Below are 18,060 nucleotides of genomic sequence, written 5' to 3'. Positions count from 1 at the left end.
AATGTGTAATTGAATGCTTCCCAAAATTCAAATAGCTGAATTTGGCTTACAGCTTCCTGTGTGTCCCACAGCTTCCCTTCCATCCAGCTTCCCCTCTCTCTCTGCACCTGGTCTCTCCTACTTCCCTTATGCCTCCTTTCTTCTAATCTTGGCTTCAGTCCTGCCTGCCTGAGTCACAGACTCCCACATTCCCGGTTTGTCAGCCACAATAATGGATAGATCCCCTCTGGGCAGCCCGAAGCCCAGCCCCAGTAAGTGCTCACCTGCCTTTCCTGGGGAGGGTGGAGGCCTGGTCAGGGAGCTTGGAAGCAAAGCTGTGCTTCCTTGCTTGGAAGCTCCTTGAGCATGCTTTCTGCATTTCAGAAATCTGGCAGGCACGCAGAGGGAAAGCTGTGCTCTTTTACTTGGCTTCAGTTCCTGCAGCCTTCTGTAGAGAGGGTACTTATACCTTCTGATCAGGGATAGGTCTTCAGTGACTGGAAACCAGAAGGCTGATTATTACAAATGTATGAAGTTTTGGGAGTAAATAAAATCTTTTTGAAATGTGGGGCCACAGTACTTTAAAATCGAGACCAACCCTGCGATAGTTGACATCCACTGAAATAATGGAGAAGAGTGAGCACTCATGTTTGGGGCTCTCATGACCATCTTTGGTGTAGGGGACCAGAGTTAAAAGGTAGTAGTACTCTGAGGACTTTATGGCAAATAGTGGGACTCACCTTGTGGATTTTTAAGAGGGCTTGCTCAATGAATTCTTATAAGTCTTATTTAAGCCTTCTGTAGCATAAACAATCATCTATCATCTTTTCAAGTTGAGAGTTTTATAGTGAGGTATCTTTCTTAATAGTAAAATATATGTATATATGTTTGTATATATATGTGTGTGTGTGTGTGTGTATATATATATATATATATATATGCATATGCATACATGATGGTGATGATAAAACCTGTCCATTCCAGCGTCATTGGGAATTTTGGTGATGCAAGAACAGGATTACAGTGAGTGCTGCCATTGACTACTGGTAATTCAGTGGGCACAAAATCCTCGCAAGTCCTGGTTAGAAGTTACTTATGCTTTCTTCTCCTTCTTGCATACAAATGTAAATTTATTCTCACAGCTTTCAGGACAACCCCAGCAGCTGTTTTGAAGTCTTTGATTGTTATAGGCAAATAATGAATGGAGGGCACGGCAGTGTCACGCAGATGACTTGAGCCACCATGTGGGTTGGCATTAAGGTTGGACGGCTCTTGCTTGTGCTGTGGTCTGTTCTTGTTCTGACTGAACTTCACCCATTTAGATGTTGCCTGGGAACGTCTAGAAGGATCCAGACTAATCCTGGAGCCTCGGGAATTCCCAGCTACCCAAATTCTTAGAGCCCTGACTTCATCCTGGAATCACTAAGGTGCTGGAAAGACTTTGTGCATGATCAGAGTGACGTTGGCTCTTATTCCAGACTCATTCCCTTATATGGCTTGTTGGGGTCCTTTCTGTACAAGGAGCAGCATCTGGTCCAGTGAATGGTACTCAATGAGTTTACATGGGTGAATAAATGGGCGATTGCATTCTTTAAGAAGTAACCATTTTCTATACTGTTTCAGTTTAAGTAATTGGCTTCCTGCCATCCTGAGAAGCAGTCAGGACTGAAACCTATGGTCTCTTTTTTTAATCAGTTCTACAGAAGATTTTAGAACAAGAGTACCCACAATATCTCTCTGGTTTAAAGTTTTTCTACATCTAACACCTGAGTCATAAATTATCCCACTGACCTCCTTGTAGGCAAGGAAGAAGAAAATTGCACAAGCAGGACACGTGAAGCTGGTTTTTGGGGAAGAGCCATTACCCCTCCTACTCCCTCTGCTGGCTTGGCAACTGTTGATTATCTGATTTTGTATCTTCTTGGGGTAAAGAAAAACCTTCTAGAATTCTGTATTTTGTTTTTATGCAAACAGGGTATTAGGCATTAATAATGATGGTAGCAGCAAATACTGTGGCTTGGCTTTTCTGATGATAAGATCCTTGCTGTATGTTAAGTGAATTTTGCATGAACTGAGACGCAGTGTGTGCATAACACTGGATTCGTGAGGTCACACAGGCCCTATGTCATGGTACTGCCATTCAGACAGTGGCCTCCCAATCCAAATTTGTGTTCTTAGTCAAAGCAGTGGAAGGGGTATGCTTTAAATTTGCTGAAAGGTAGTAGTAGTATTAAGATAAGTAGAAATCTCAAATCTGCAGGAACTGGCCTAATTTTTTTTAATAGAGCCGTAATTTCTTTTAGATACTTGTTCCTCTGTAATAAAAAGGAAAGAAATCAAATGAAGGAATTGCATCCACCTGTTTATCAAACAGTTGCTGAAAATCTGCCCAATGTTGAGAATAATAAATAATTGTGGGCCCTCAAGGAGCTTACCATTACATATGGAAAGTAGGCTCAGAAGCAGTTACTCAGTGTTCAGAATCTATGGAATACCTACTCATCTGCCAGGCTCTCTACTAGGCCCTGGAGTTACCAAGTCCTGGGTAATAAGTACTGTCTGCGAGGGGAATAAAGGGTGTGACAAACTGAGTCATGAACAAAGGATAGAGCTTCCCCATGGTGGAAGGGTAACTTTTTCTGATGCCATCTGGAATGCTACCCTTCTCCCTCACCTACCCAGTCCTGTCCATTGTGTAAGGCTGAACTTCTATCACGCCCTCAGCCTGATGTTATTAACTGACTCGACCCAAAGTTTATCTTCATCCCATGGATCCTTCCGGTCCTCTTGCCATTGTGTCTACTTTTTTTTTTTCCTAGTAATCTCTACACCCAGCGTGGGGCTCAAACTCATGACCCTGAGATCAGAGTCCCATGCTCTTCTGACTAAGCCAGCCAGGTGCTCCTCTACTTTTTTTTTTTTTTAACTTCTTGGTTACCCCTTAAGAGGGGGGTCTTCTCTCTGGGTGTGGGTCATGCGTGTGCTGTGAGAGCAGAAGCCTACTGAATTCAGCACCAGCCTTCTTCCATCTCATTTATTCCCTGAAGCACTCAAGACAGTCTTCTTGTACATTATCAGTGATTGGTAAATAGTTACTGATTAACTACTTAACAGCCCCCTCTCTTGCTTTCATTATAGGCCTGGGTCTCAATTCTTGCTGTGTCCATGAGATACTTGTGCCCTGGATAACTAGGGCTACAACTTAGGGTGTTTGGTTGAATGTGAGGGAAGATTCCACAGAAGGTCATGAAAATGACTCAGTTGAGGAATGAAATACTGAGTTGCCTGGCATCAAAAGGCCTGGGGAGCTTCCTGTTTCTTTATACAAGAGAAGGGATGATGTCACAAGGAAGAGTAACTGAAAGTTGTCTTGTATTGTAGTTGAATTTATTTAATTCCTGAAGAAAAGTGTGTACTATGACCAAAGCCAAAATCAGTCAAACTCAAAAAGTAAGTTTTACCACACCAATAAAATGCTTACGGTCTCTTCCATGCTTGCCTACAAGAATCCTAAGTACCCCACATCTCCTGTCACACCATCCTACAGTGATAAGCATTTTCTATGCTGCAATCTAGTTTTGTTTGGTGGTAATGAAGCAAGGCCCTGGACCCTGGAGTTAGAACCCTCCCCAACCCCAGTATAGCTTAGTACTGTTGTGACTGTGGGCAGAAAGTATCCATTCCCACATGCCTGTACGTTGTGCCTCCACCAATATCTGCATCTGTGCCTACATGTACATGTTAATAAGCACAGCATATATATAATTTCCCTGCAGATAATTACATATATTTGACTATATTGTTAGTTTGTGTCAAAATTGTACTAATTTCCTATATTTAAGAAAATTACACTAATTAAAATCTGAATTAAACCATAATTAGCCTGGTGTATTAGTTTACTGAGGCAGCCATAAGGAAGAACCACAAACTGGTGGCTTAACCGATGGAAATCTATTGTTTCTGAGTTGTGGAAGCTGGAAGTCCCAGATCAGGGTGAGCTTCTGAGGGCTGAGAGAAGAGGGTCTATTCCAGGCCTTTCTCCTTGGCTCGACTGTCATCGTCTACCAGTATCTCCTCACATTGCCTTCCTTCCATGCATGTCTCTGTGTCCACATTTCCCCATTTTTTAAGGACACCAGTCATTTTGGATTAGGGCCCACCCTAATAACCTCATTTTACCCTGATTATCTCTATAAATAATATCCTGTCTAAGCAAGATCCCATTCTGAGGTTCTGTGGGTTGGGACTTCACCATATGAATATTAGAGGGGAGGAAACAGTGCAACCAAAAACACTATGTTAGGTGTTGTATTTGAGGATGAATACCAGTTTTACAAGCCATCACTGGCATGATGAAATACTGTAGCGTTATCACCGTAGGTGAGGCACTCACACTTTCGAAGTCAGGAAATTCTTCATTCCTGCCATTTCTTTAAGGATCCTTATCCTTTGTTTCCCACTCTTAATTGGTCTCTGCATTTCTTTTATTTTTCCAGCTTTATCTTAAGTTTTATATGTTTTCGAAATTGTTTTCCAAGAATTATTCCAGGTTGTAGAGATGGATCAGACATGCGACACTATCTTAAAGTAATAGTTTAAAATACTGGGTTACACTCAGCTGTGCTGTGAAGAGTTTACCGTTTAATGTCTCCTCCCATGGGACATGTTTGTTTCTTCCCTGTGCTCTTGATGAAGTAATATTTAGCTATACAGATCTAAATTTGATTTGGTTTTATTATTTGGAAATGTAAATCTTATCCAGAACTCACTGATAAAATTGGCAGGACTTTTGATTTGGCTTTAGTGAATATAGGAAAATGGTACTCCATCAGAGTACTTCAATTTAGTTAATGTCTTTTTTGTAATTCTGGTTTGATCCACTAGGCAGTTCTAAAAACTTGAGCTGACAGAAAGCAAAGCATTGATATTTACTGTTTATGTCCACTATTTTCTTTAGTAGAGTCTAGTCCAGTCCTTTCTTCTGTCATTTCTACTCTTAGCAGTATTTTTTAAAATTTGTGTTAAGCATCTATCTTTCCTCTGCCTCTTTTCTGCAAATCTGGTTTATTGCCCCTGCCAGATGTTTTTCCCCTGGTCATGCCTGTTGTCAGTTCTGTCTTTTGATATGGTCCCTTGCAGCCTGAGCCCTTGCTAACAGGATCGTTCTGTGGGCTAGATTGAACTATAAGATCTAGATTGATTACTGGCTTTCTTGGTTGTTAATGCATATTCGTTTAGCTAACCCATAAATCAAACTGCTAATATCTGTAGATTCAGATTTTTTTTATTGTCTTAATATCTAATATCTTTTATTGTCTTAATATCTACCCAGAAGATATTAAGCTCCTTAAAAATTCTGGTGATTCCTTTAAAAAAAAAAAAAAGTCTAGCTTAAGAAAATCTGAAAGAATAAAAGTTTTTAAATAGAAAATTCATATTGCAGCCTTATTTTATGATAATGAAAACTTACAAGTGGCTGATGTATACAAAAACAAAGATAGAGCTGAGTAAATGATGATGGCTTGCATTGCAATATTATGTATCTATTTTTAAAAGTTTCTAAAAACTGTAACAATCCAGTGGAGAAGATTATTATGTAATTACAATGGGGGAAACATGAGAATACAGAATTACGTAGAGCATGTCATCTCAACCACATGAAATTATACATAAACAGTGGAAGATGTGTCAAGATGTTAGCATTGCTTATGTTTGGGTGAGGTGGAACCATTCAAGGAAGCCTAGATAATGACAGATTTGGGTTTAAACCTCCCCTTCTCCTGTGAGTGCGTGTTACTTAAGAGACATAACCTCCTAAGCCTGATGATCCAGGGCAGGTAGGACTTCTCTGAATGAATTGTTAAACGACTTATCAGAATGCAACACATGAAAATTCAGTTGTTAACAGAAACCTTAACAATACATATATTTCACCCATCTTATCGCTCTCCTAACACAAGCACTATGTTCATTTTTCCATGTGCCTTCCTGTTTTAAACACACAGTAGGAGGCAGAGCCCCCTCTGTCAAGCCCCATAACCACAGTGTCCTGGTCACCTTACCTGGGTGAAGTCTGTCCTCCTTAGGATGGTGTGATGTTGAAGATTCAGTGCCTTGATGTACAGAAAGGGTTTAGAATCCATGCAGGCACATCATTGGCTTTAGATGTTTACTGCTGCTAATTAAGAAATGGAAAATGTTTTAGTTCCTACATTGAGGAGAAGGAAAAGCCACAGTAAAGATTTATGTACCCTGCAGACAGCTGGACTTGATGACTTCTGTGTCTGAGATCAGGGCTACTGCAGGCGAGATTCAGTTTAACTGAGATGTGGCAATTTTCAGATATAAAATGGGGGTGATCTTGGAATGAGTGGCCACAGAAAATAGGGATACTCTGGAAAATCTCATCTAGTGTGCGAATGCTGGGTTGGGACTGTGGTGGACTCTGAATCTCCAGAAATGTACGTTTCAATCAAGTTCCTTGCTTTATTTCAGTTCTGCACACAAGTGCCAGATTTTTAGGTCTGGGCTCTAACAGAAATGCCCTTCTGATTTATGGGCAATGGATTAACATAGATAAGCCTCGAGAACATATTTTTAATATTCTTTTTTCTCTTTAGCATCCGCCCTTGCCAAAACCTTGCACTATTGCCTCTTTCAGTGATGGATGGTGCTGTGGGTTTGCAGTTTTGAATTCATGGGTCAGAGGTCAGAGCTGAAAACCTTTGTAGTGAAAGGGATTTGGAGATAGGAAGTAGGAGATTTCTCTGTTTTTTAACCGAAAGCAAACCTGATGGTGTGCCCTGTCGCTGCACAGCCCAAGTCCACGCTGCTTTGGCAGATAGTCTTGAGTCCAGTGGATGCTTTTTTAGCATTAAAAAACACAAGCATGAGAAAGGTGACCCGAGAAGGAACTTGAAGTTCTTTTCATTCATTCTTACGGGTTCAGTGTACAACACACTGAATATTTTCTTCCAGATCATCGTAGAACAAAGCTGTCTATTTTTTCCAAGTAAAATCCAGTCCCTCTGTACGCATCCCCATGATGGGTGCCTTCGTGACCGAGCTTATGTTTATCAGCATCAGCAGTAGCCTGGAGAATCTGCTTTCCTGGGATTTTATAGGCTTGTCACCAGGGGTCAGAAAAAAACAAATAATGGGATAAGTTTATTCCCAGTTATCCAAACAAAGTAAATAATTCACAGTTCTTCTGGTCTTGACCTTCACTTTCATTTTTCTTTTGTTATTCCTTGGACTTAACCTTTATTTTTCTTTCCTGTGTATTTTTATAAATAGCCTCAACTCATTTGAGTTTGGGTGTAAGAGTTCAAAATCGGAATTCACTTTGGAACCTTCTTCCCACTTTAACTTGGGAGAGAAAGCAAACGGCAGGACCGCAAGGTGGGCTCCAGAGGGGGATGGGCGGTGGGCTCCAGTGGGGATGATTTATTCTGCTGTCTGAGCAGCCACAGGGTAACAGGGACATTGCCAGGAAGCTGGCACAGGCTTCTTAGTGGTCTGAGGGAAACAAATGCTCGATGCTCCCAGATGATCTGTGAAATGGGGATGCAAAAAAAAAAAAAAGTATGTGTATATATATATATATATGTGTATATATATATATATATATATCTGTTACACTTTGTAAACTGTTTCGCACATCAAGTGAGAAAGACGTCTGTGGAAGGGCCCTGGGACTGCCCAGTGCCAGCTATTCACTAGATGGAGCATCTCCTGTTGTTCCAGTGAGGACTTGAGCCCAGGAGGGCTGGCATTGGAGTGTGGGTTACAGGTGAGTGCTCCAGGAGCTTAAGAGAGGAGAGAGGTCCTGCACCAGGGGTGGTTGGAAAGACTAGTTCAGGAAAGCCAAGCTTGATGCTGGCCTTGTAGGGTGAGTAACCGGGAAGAACTGGATGGATGGTGCATTTCAGACGGAGGTACGCCACAAGAGCTAAAATAATGGAGGCAGTTTTGCAGGAGTTGGAAATATACTGTTTTGTTAAAATGGCAAGTTCTTAGGGCATAAATGGGAGAAGGCGAGTGGGGGGATGGGAGGCCCTGACCCTGGGGCTGAGCGGTTTGAACCTGATTACCCATACATTTCAAAATTTTGTGTGCACAAAAATAGACTCCAAATGGTTGAAAGACCTCAGTGTGAGACAGGAGTCCATCAAAATCCTAAAGGAGAACACAGGCAGCAACCTCTACGACCTCAGCCGCAGCAACTTCTTCCTAGAAACATCGCCAAAGGCAAGGGAAGCAAGGGCAAAAATGAACTATTGGGACTTCATCAAGATAAAAAGCTTTTGCAAAGCAAAGGAAACAGTCAACAAAACCAAAAGACAACCGACAGAATGAGAGAAGATATTTGCAAATGACGTATCAGATAAAGGACTGGTATCTAAAATCTATAAAGAACTCATCAAGCTCAACACCCAAAGAACAAAGAATCCAATCAAGAAATGGGCAGAAGACATGAACAGACATTTTCCCAAAGAAGACATCCAAATGGCCAACAGACACATGAAAAAATGCTCAATATCGCTCGGTATCAGGGAAATCCAAATCAAAACCTCAATGAGATACCGCCTCACACCAGTCAGAATAGCTAAAATTAACAAGTCAGGAAATGACAGATGTTGGCGGGGATGCGGAGAAAGGGGAACCCTCCTACACTGTTGGTGGGAATGCAAACTGGTGCAGCCACTCTGGAAAACAGTATGGAGTTTCCTCAAAAAGTTGAAAATAGAGCTACCATATGATCCAGCAATTGCACTACTGGGTATTTACCCCAAAGATACAAAAGTAGGGATCCGAAGGGGTACGTGCACCCCGATGTTTATAGCAGCAATGTCCACAATAGCCAAACTGTGGAAAGAGCCAAGATGTCCATCGACAGATGAATGGATAAAGAAGATGTGGTATATATATACAATGGAATATTATGCAGCCATCAAAAGGAATGAGATCTTGCCATTTGCAACAACGTGGATGGAACTGGAGGGTATTATGTTGAGCGAAATAAGTCAGATGGAGAAAGACATGTACCATATGACCTCACTGATATGAGGAATTCTTAATCTCAGGAAACAAACTGAGGGTTGCTGGAGTGGTTGGGGGTGGGAGTGATGGGGTGGCTGGGTGATAGACATTGGGGAGCGTATGTGCTCTGGTAAGCGCTGTGAATTGTGCAAGACTGTTGAATCTCAGATCTGTACCTCTGAAACAAATAATGCAATATATGTTAAGAAAAAAAAAAAAGAAGAAGAAGGTAGCAGGAGGGGAAGAATGAAGGGGGGAAAATCGGAGGGGTGGACGAACCATGAGAGACTATAGACTCTGAAAAACAAACTGAGGGTTCTAGAGGGGAGGATGGGTTAGCCTGGTGATGGGTATTGAGGAGGGCACATTCTGCATGGAGCATTGGGTGTTATGCACAAACAATGAATCATGGAACACTACATCTAAAACTAATGATGCAATGTATGGGGATAATATGAGAATAAAAAAATTAAAAAAAAAATTTTGTGTGCATTAAAATCATCTCTCAGCACAGTGATAACACTACAAACACATAGGTGTCTGCTCCCCTTCCTTTGAGCAGGTTTTCTTCCCAATTCTTCTGCCCTTTATCAGCTCTGCCAGAGCTCCGAATCGGTCTGCAGTAACCGCCTACCTTCTCAGAATTTCCTGGTAATCAGGCATCATCTTTAATAAAGGGCAGCTCTCGATTTGTCTGGAAGTTCTGAAATGCAACATTGTAAGACGGTGGTAAGTGATAAATCTAAATATCCGCTTGTACAGCAAGGTTTATGACCAACAATCTACTTCATGGTGGAATTTCCTGTGCCCATGCCAAGAGCTGAGTGGAGATGGGAGGGCGAGTTGGAGGGATCCTTGGTGGGCTTTAGTCATACCACGTACATAGCACATTATTGTGGCAGCACGGAAGGTATGGTTGTGGTTTTCTAGCAGTGTGACCTTGGGAAGGTCACTTAATCTCAAGATGACAGTTTCTTCATCTGAAAGTGGAAAACAGTGTCAAAGATCTTTTCCCATCATTCCGTACTCCTTGTTGTGGGCTTGTTCTTGGAGGTAGAACCACTGACATGGCCTCCACCCATGCATTTGATACAGCCTGAGCCCTTCTCTGTGGCAGGTACTTTATACAGTGAGCACTGCGCATGGTCCCTGCCTTCGGGGAACCTCCATGTGTTCCTGACTGATTCTAGCCTGGGTTCTTTTTCCAGATTCTCATTTGCCAGGCTGGAGAACTTCATCTCCTAAGCCATGAGGGTAAGCTTCTGGGGTTGTTGATGAGTAGAAATAGTAGGGCCTGCTGGGTGTTTGCTCTCCATTCATCCTTTAGTCATGCTGTTAGGGTGGATAATTCCTACTGACTAACTTAGAAAAAAATCTGTTTAAGTCTTTCCCTGCAGTCCATATTAATTCCACAAACATGGACTAAGCATCTACCGTGCGGCAGACGTCGTGCTAGGGCCTGGAGATTCAAAGGTGGCTGTGACGGTACAGGCCTTATTGTGGGAGGACAGTGAGGGAGAGAGACCTGTCACCGCAAACGTATTCCTGATACTGCCTTGTATGTGTGTCTTAGTGTGAGTGTCCTGGGGACAGGCGAGAACCCTCTACGGTAGCCCAGTGGGTGAAGGGGCATGTGGGGGGTTTGCAAAGCAGCTCCGGGTGCCAACCTCTTGGCTGGGATTTTTATTGACATGCCCGACCTGCTGTTGAGTTTACACCTCTGTGCGTGGTTAATCATTTCTTCTCTGTTCTTTTATCACCCGACCTTTTAACGATTATTTCTAGTTGAGGTATGCAGAGTCGAGCAATTGTCCTGGCTTTCCATGCCTCCGTGAAGGAGAACTAAAGAGAGATCCTTGTGTGAATGTTCTCCCTGCTTTTTTGTCTCTCCGCTCTGGCTGCAAAGGGGGGAGCATGATCATTCTGGTCTTTTTCTATGTGGGCGGTTACCCTGTGAGGAAATCCCATCAGTCGTATTCATGTACTGTTTTCCCTGAGCTTAGGATTAGCTGGAGTTCTCCCTCCTGAGTTGGGAATGTGGGGGACTGGGGTGAGGGGGTGAGCCTCTCAGACTCTGCCTTCTGGGCTCTCACTAGTTGGAAAGAGGGAGGTGTGAGGGACCCAGTGGGGGAGGGGCGGATTCTTTTTTTTTTTTTAATTTTTTTTATTCTTATGTTAATCCCCATACATTACATCATTAGTTTTAGATGAAGTGTTCCATGATTCATTGTTTGTGCACAACACCCAGTGCTCCATGCAGAATGTGCCCTCCTCAGTACCCACCACCAGGCCAACCCATCCTCCCACCCCCCTCCCCTCTAGAACCCTGTTTGTTTTTCAGAGTCCATCGTCTCTCATGGTTCATCTACCCCTCCGATTTCCCCCGCTTCATTCTTCCCCTCCCGCTACCTTCTTCTTCTTCTTCTTTTTTTTTTTTTTTTCTTAACATATATTGCATTATTTGTTTCAGAGGTACAGATCTGAGATTCAACAGTCTTGCACAATTCACAGCGCTTACCAGAGCACATACCTGCCCCAGTGTCTATCACCCAGTCACCCCATCCCTCCCACCCCACCCCCCACTCCAACAACACTCAGTTTGTTTCCTGCGATTAAGAATTCCTCATATCAGTGAGATCATATGATACATGTCTTTCTCTTTTTGACTTATTTCACTCAACATAATACCCTCCAGTTCCATCCACGTCGTTGCAAATGGCAAGATCTCATTCCTTTTGATGGCTGCATAATATTCCATTGTATATATATACCACATCTTCTTTATCCATTCATCTGTCGATGGACATCTTGGCTCTTTCCACAGTGGAGGGGCGGATTCTTAAGGCAGGCCTGTGGCTCCCTGATAAAGCTGGGTGCAGGTGGGATGGAAATGGGACACTCTGCCTTCTCTCCTCCTCATCTCTCCCTGAATCAAAGGCAGCTGGCTCCCAGTGAACAGTTGAGTTGCCTCACCCTTCTAGATGGTGACACATAGACACCTGGATGTGCCTGGTGGGCTAAGTATCATATACTGAAAGTTCTGAATGTTTGAGCTGAGCCCCAAGGTACCTGAGTACAGACAGCCCAGGAAAGCCAGATGGAGGACGAGACCCTGGCTTTTGCTTCTGAGGCACCTCTGGCGAGCTATGGCCCCATCATGGGATGGGTTTCTACTTATCAGCTGAGCTATTCCCCTTCTCCCTTGCAGAAGAGCGGGTCAAGGGTGGAGACAAGGGAAGCTCCTTCCTGGGCATTTCTTCCAGAGGGAGAATTGTTCACTGGAGATTGAGGCGAATGACAGACCCATGTTTTATATGGACCTTTGGTTATAAAATGCATGCTGTTATCAGGGCGATATTTTGCCTGCTGAGGGGAGGGCGGGTACAGCCCTCATTATTGGGCGCAGTGGTCTTCCAGTGGGTCAGAATGGAGCCAGTGGTTGGAGGAAGAGAGAGGAGAGGGATGGTGGGCAGTTCTTACCTTTTTCAAGATGCAGGCTCCCATTGAAGCACAGTAGCCTGACCCTGTTGTCCTGTCAGCTGAGTAGGACACCTCTGCTTGTAGTGGAGTGTGCAGAGCCCCATGGCCCCTCTCCTAGGTTGCATCTGGGCAGGGTTCATTGACAGGCCCCAGCACAGGAGTCTACTTTAATGCCAGTCCTGACCCATACCAGAGGGTGCACTTTTGCTCCCTGAGGCTCTTGGATTAAGGGAATCTGACCTACGTCCAGGAGGATAGCCTGAGTGTAGGACTTCCTTGTTCCACAGACACACTCGGCGTCATGGCTCATCCTTGGATAATTCTGCATCTACAAAAAGCCTGTTGAATGACTTGAATAAGGATGAACACAGGCGCTGTACAGTGAACAGGGTCACTAGGAGGGGAGCGCTGTCTAGACAGGAATTGTGATCGTCTTTGCTCCCTAATGTCTGTGATAGTGTCTACTACATAATAGATGTAAAATAAACAATAAATTGAATTTTGCAGCTCAGATGGTAGCTAAATAGAATATGCTGCTTGCAGTGTTTCTCCACCCACTGTGGCCAGGATGAGTAAAACAAACCCTTACCTGGCACTTTCTTTGTGTCTTTGACCTGTGTTAATAGATTTTTTTTTTTAAGATTTTTTATTTATTTATTTGACAGAGAGAGACAGCAAGAGAGGGAACACAAGCAGGGGGAGTGGGAGAGGGAGAAGCAGGCTTCCCGCCGAGCAGGGAGCCCAATGCAGGGCTCGATCCCAGGACCCCGGGATCATGACCTGAGCCAAAGGCAGATGCTTAACGACTGAGCCACCCAGGTGCCCCATGATTTGTATAATAACCTTACAGGTTAAGCCTATTATTGTCTCCCATTTTGCGGAGGAAGAAACTGAGGCAGACTGCAGTTAAGCAGCCAGCTCGAAGTCATGAACTGGTATGGCAGGAGTGGAGTTGGAACACCTCACAGCCCTCACTGGTCAGGGCAGAGATCCGAGGGGTGGTTGCACATCTTGACCAATGGTGGACATTTCTTCGGTGAGGAGGAGCCCTTGGCTGAGCTGGGCCTGTTTGTTCCAGGATGGACTGGCCAGAGCTTGGGCAGCCGACACTGCTGCTACCATCCTGAGCTGTTTACAGCTCCCTAGGACCGAAAAGTGTTTACTTTAGAAGGAGAATGTCTGGGTTTCACCACTGGTTCCATTGGCTCATCTGCCACAATGGATGGCACAGAAAGGTTTCTTGTTGGCCCCAGGTGACCTTCACCCATAAAATCAGGACAAAAATGGTCAGAAGGAGAAGAAATTATGGAAAGGAAAATAATCTATGTTTTATGAATTTTATACCTTGTCTTTTAGCAAGAAACCAAAACCACAACAAACAAGGACTTAAGATCCAGCAAGATAGCATACATTCAGATCGGGGTAAAAGAAAAACAAGGATAGGATCATAAAAATAGAGACAGGGGTTAGACTATAAAGCAGTAAGTAGGCTTTGAGCCTTTTTGCAGCCAAACCAAAAAAGGAAACCTGTTCCTCTGACTGAGGCTCCCTGCCTGAAGAGGCAGGGATTAGCCAGGGGGGTTAGGGTACAGGGAAGTGGAGGTGAGGCTCAGTTTGCAGGCTGCACCAGTGGCCTGAGAACATCTCACTGGAGAGGGAGCAGAGCATTAGTCTTTATCACAGTGTGTTGTCTAAGCTACATGATTTTCTCAGGGCTTTAGTGGATGTGTAGTGAGACTTCTCATAAGAGCTGAAAACACATACCCATTTTTATTTGATGTATCTTAGGTTCCTATATGCTTTGATCCTATGATCTTTTTGCCATAAGTCAGGACCGTTAATTTCAGCACCTGTTTAGCAAGTATGTCACTGTGCTGTGTGTGGGGCTAGAAACAGCTCAGTGCCATGTTTCCTGTGGAATAATGGTTAAATCACCATGTACTTTGGTTTCAGACCTCATTGAGATTTGCTTGTGTGGACGATCTTCTTGCATGATAAAAATTAAAATACCGTGTCTTTTACAGACATACGGATGTATAACCTTGTAGTTTATTAACATTATTATGTACCTAATTTGCATGTTTAAAATATTCCCACAAAGGAAATCCTAGGTCTTGTTTCGTGCTTCATACTGGGAACACTGAGAGCCAGGAGTAAGAAGACGACACTGGAGCCTTTTTAGTCTTTGATCACTGAGCAGTGCTCTGAGAGGGACTTATTTTGGTGGTTTGGTTTTGCTGTATTACATGGGCCATGTTGTAACATTTGAGGTGGTAGAAAAGTTGAGAACATGAATCTTGCAGTGAATCTCCGGTGTCCCTCCTTATGTTGAATGTCTACTTTGAGCTAAGCATAGTTGTCTCTGTTCTGTGGCTTCCCCTGTGAGATGTTATGAGGAGGGGACAAGGAAATTCCGTGGGAATAGTTGGCCAAACATCTCTTTCATGGGACCCAGTCGCCCCCTGCTCTCTGAAGAGCAGAAGGAGGAGAAAAAACAGGCCCAAAGGCCCAAGGCATTGGCAGGCCTGGGAATGAACCTGGACCCCAGACTCCTTCCCAGGCCAGCGCCCTTCCCTTGAATGGTCTTGCCTACTCCTCTCCTCTCTCAGGCCCAGAATGGAGATCATGCACGCTGAGGCTCCTGCCTCCGGGAAGGGCACTGAGCTGTCTTGGGACTGCCCCTGGGGCCATCATCAGGTGGAAACTGTGTCTGTACTGTATCTGTGTAGATACGGAGTTTGTAGTAACTACACGTTACGTACTTCTGGGTAAAAAGCCTGAAGGGCATACGTCGGAGCCAAGGCCTGTTCCTCTGGCCCTGCCTCCTCAAGAGACAGGGAGACAAGTCTGTACTTGCTCTGCTGGCCCCTCCCCCTCCTCTCTCTCCTGAAACTGCTACTCTGGCTTCCCCCACTCTGATGGCTGCTGCTTACCTCGGCTACCAGGGGCCTCCCTGCCAGGTTCAGTGGTATCTCCACCCTCATCTTCCTTGGGCTGTGATCAGCATGTAGCACAGATGCTCTCTCCCTCCTGCTCAGTGCACCTTCTTCTGGGCCCACCCTCTCTTGGTTCTCCTCCTTCACCTACCGCTAGGCCTCCTTGCCAGTCCCTTCTTGTCCTGAGTTTAGAACATTGTCCCAGGACTCCGTCCTCAGGTCTCTGCTCACTTCCCTAGATGATCTTTCTAGTCCCAAGGATTGAAAGATGATGAGCTCCCCCAAACATTGTGTGTCCTGCTTTGTATTTGACCCTGTTCTACCTCCCCACTGAATATACCCTAAAAAACTCAGAGAATTTTTTACCCCAAAACTTGCGCCTCTAGCAGCTTCCCCTCCCCACACCCCTCCGTCACGGGCTTCTTCATTTTCCCTGTTGTTCTGCATAGAGATTTTCCTTCACTGCTGTGTATATTCTGCTTCTCTTCTTCTGCTTCCTAAATCTCTGGGTTTCTCTCCTGTGTTTCTTGTTGATCCACAGGCCTAGGTTTTGTCTGGTCCTGCTTCTGTCTGCTCCCTGCTGATCCACTTGCCCCTTTCTCCCCCGCTATGTGTCTTCTGTTACCTTCTGAGCTCCAGTGTTTACGGTCTTGCTCTGATACTCTGCTTTCAGCCCCATGTCATGGCTCTGTATTTCCCTTTGATGGAATCTCTCTAGGCTTGGCTAGAGGCACCATTAATTTGCTCTGCGGAAAGTCCAGTTATTAGCCTGGGAAGGGCAGCCTTCGTGCAGGGACACTTAAAATCCTTCCTATTCCCAGGGAATGGAAGAGATTAACCATCCCATCCTCTCTGGTGCATTCCATAAATGGCACCTGTGACAGAGTTCCATGGTCTTTACCACAGACTGTTACCCCTAGTCATGCTCCTGAATCTCCGTGGTTCAGGAAACCTCATAATTGTCACCAGCCCCAGGGGGATAGACTATTCCATGCAGTGATCTCTACATTACAGTAAATTTGTCAGTTGATGTCTAGAGTTTAAGTTTTTCCCAAAGTTGGTCAGTTAAATATGCCTATAAAAACAGAGTTGGGTAGACCCTTTCATCTATCACCTTAAAAGTCCTTGATATTATAGGTGGAAAATCCCTGGATATTTTGTACCCTTCTGCCATGTCAACAGTCCAGCCACTGCCTAGGCTGTAGTAAATTGATTCGATTTGGGGAAGATTCCCAGTGAACACTGCTGTTATTTATTGAGAACTGTATCTTGACATTTTTCAAGAAACATTTTCACAGGCAATTCATTCAGACTGTAAGTGGAGGTCAAAATGACTTTATAGTTGGACAGCCTAAATGTTTGCTCCATGCAGCTGTGTGTATACACTGCCCATGGACTCCAGAACATCTGTTTAAAAATGTCCTCTGTATGCAGTTGACCCAGTCACCTGTTGTTAAGAAGCTGGCAATGAATCACGCATGTGAAGAAGTGATGCCCCACAGGCACCCACTCCCTGGGCCTGGTCAGCCTGTGGCCCTCTCTGCCTCTTGATCACCTCATTGCTTCTTAGCATTTGCATTCTTAAGTGGGAAGGGGGCATCAAGGCAGCTGGGGTTCAGGTTCACTACCTGTGGGCTCTCTAAGAAAAGATAAGAAAGGATGAGAACTTGAAATTCCTGTGGTTTATGTTATTGATACAGTGCTGGGATTCTAATAGCTCCTAATTCTGAAGTGCATTGTTCTGTTTGCCAGGATGACAGCCAGCTGGGTCTGTGTCAGGTGCAGGGAAGTGTCCTCTCTCTTGTGCCTGAGGAAGATGCATTTGACTGAGGCTGGCCTGGGTTGAGGGCTAAGTTTCTGGCCACAGAAGAGAGCAGGTCGTCAAAATAAGCCATAAGCCACCAACTCAAAGGAAATGGACTAAATGTTTGGACTTAGGTTTTAAAAAGAAGTCATTTATGAAATAAAACCTAGCCTAAACCTGTGTACTTTCTAAAACTGGGCATTGGGCTCCCATTGATAACCCCTCAGGGTTTGGTTCTTTTATGAATTATACAGGGCTGTTACCATTGTGGCTTCTTGTGGGGAAACTGAAGGAGAGCAGCCAGAGGGCCTTGCTTGGGTTTACACAGGATCCTCGTGTTGGAGTTGGGCCCAGATGCTGTCTTCTGGTACATGATGAGGTGGAACTCTTTGGCCCTGAGGAGCATCTGGGAGGGCATTCATGCTTCCTCCTGTCCCCAGGAGCTGTGGGGAGAGAGCTGGGGCACTGAGGCTGCTAACAAGCATCTTCAGGAGGTGGCTATGGTGCCCAAGGCTCTCTGCCTCTCACACTGATGATCCCCTGTTAGAAACCCAAAGTAGGGAGCACCATTGAGAAGGAGTTAAATATGCCTATAAATACGGTGAACTATAAAATTGGTGAACTTCCATAGATCCTTCCTCCCTAGAGAGTCTACTTGCCATTCTGTGATAATGTTAACCCTGAGTCTAGATGCTCTTGTTTTATTTTAACATTTTTAAAATCTTTTAATTTGTGTTTTTACCCAAAGCATTCACTTTAATTGCTATTTTATTCTTTCAATTAAAGTTGGTTTAAAGTCTAGCAGTTTTTTCAAGACTA

General features: G+C 44.2%; 1 protein-coding gene across 15 annotated transcripts in view; it reads left to right on the top strand.

Annotated features, from left to right (window-relative positions):
* TLN2 (talin 2) overlaps positions 1 to 18,060 on the top strand; it is a 430,586-nt gene that overhangs the window by 215,475 nt on the left and 197,051 nt on the right. The window lies entirely within an intron of this gene.

Source organism: Mirounga angustirostris, unplaced genomic scaffold (assembly GCF_029215605.1).
Source record: "Mirounga angustirostris isolate CCGP_5_RB_7025 unplaced genomic scaffold, mMirAng1.0.hap1 SCAF_9, whole genome shotgun sequence".
Taxonomy (NCBI): domain Eukaryota; kingdom Metazoa; phylum Chordata; class Mammalia; order Carnivora; family Phocidae; genus Mirounga; species Mirounga angustirostris.
Note: the sequence above shows the minus strand (reverse complement) of the source record. Positions and strands in the feature narration are given on the sequence as shown.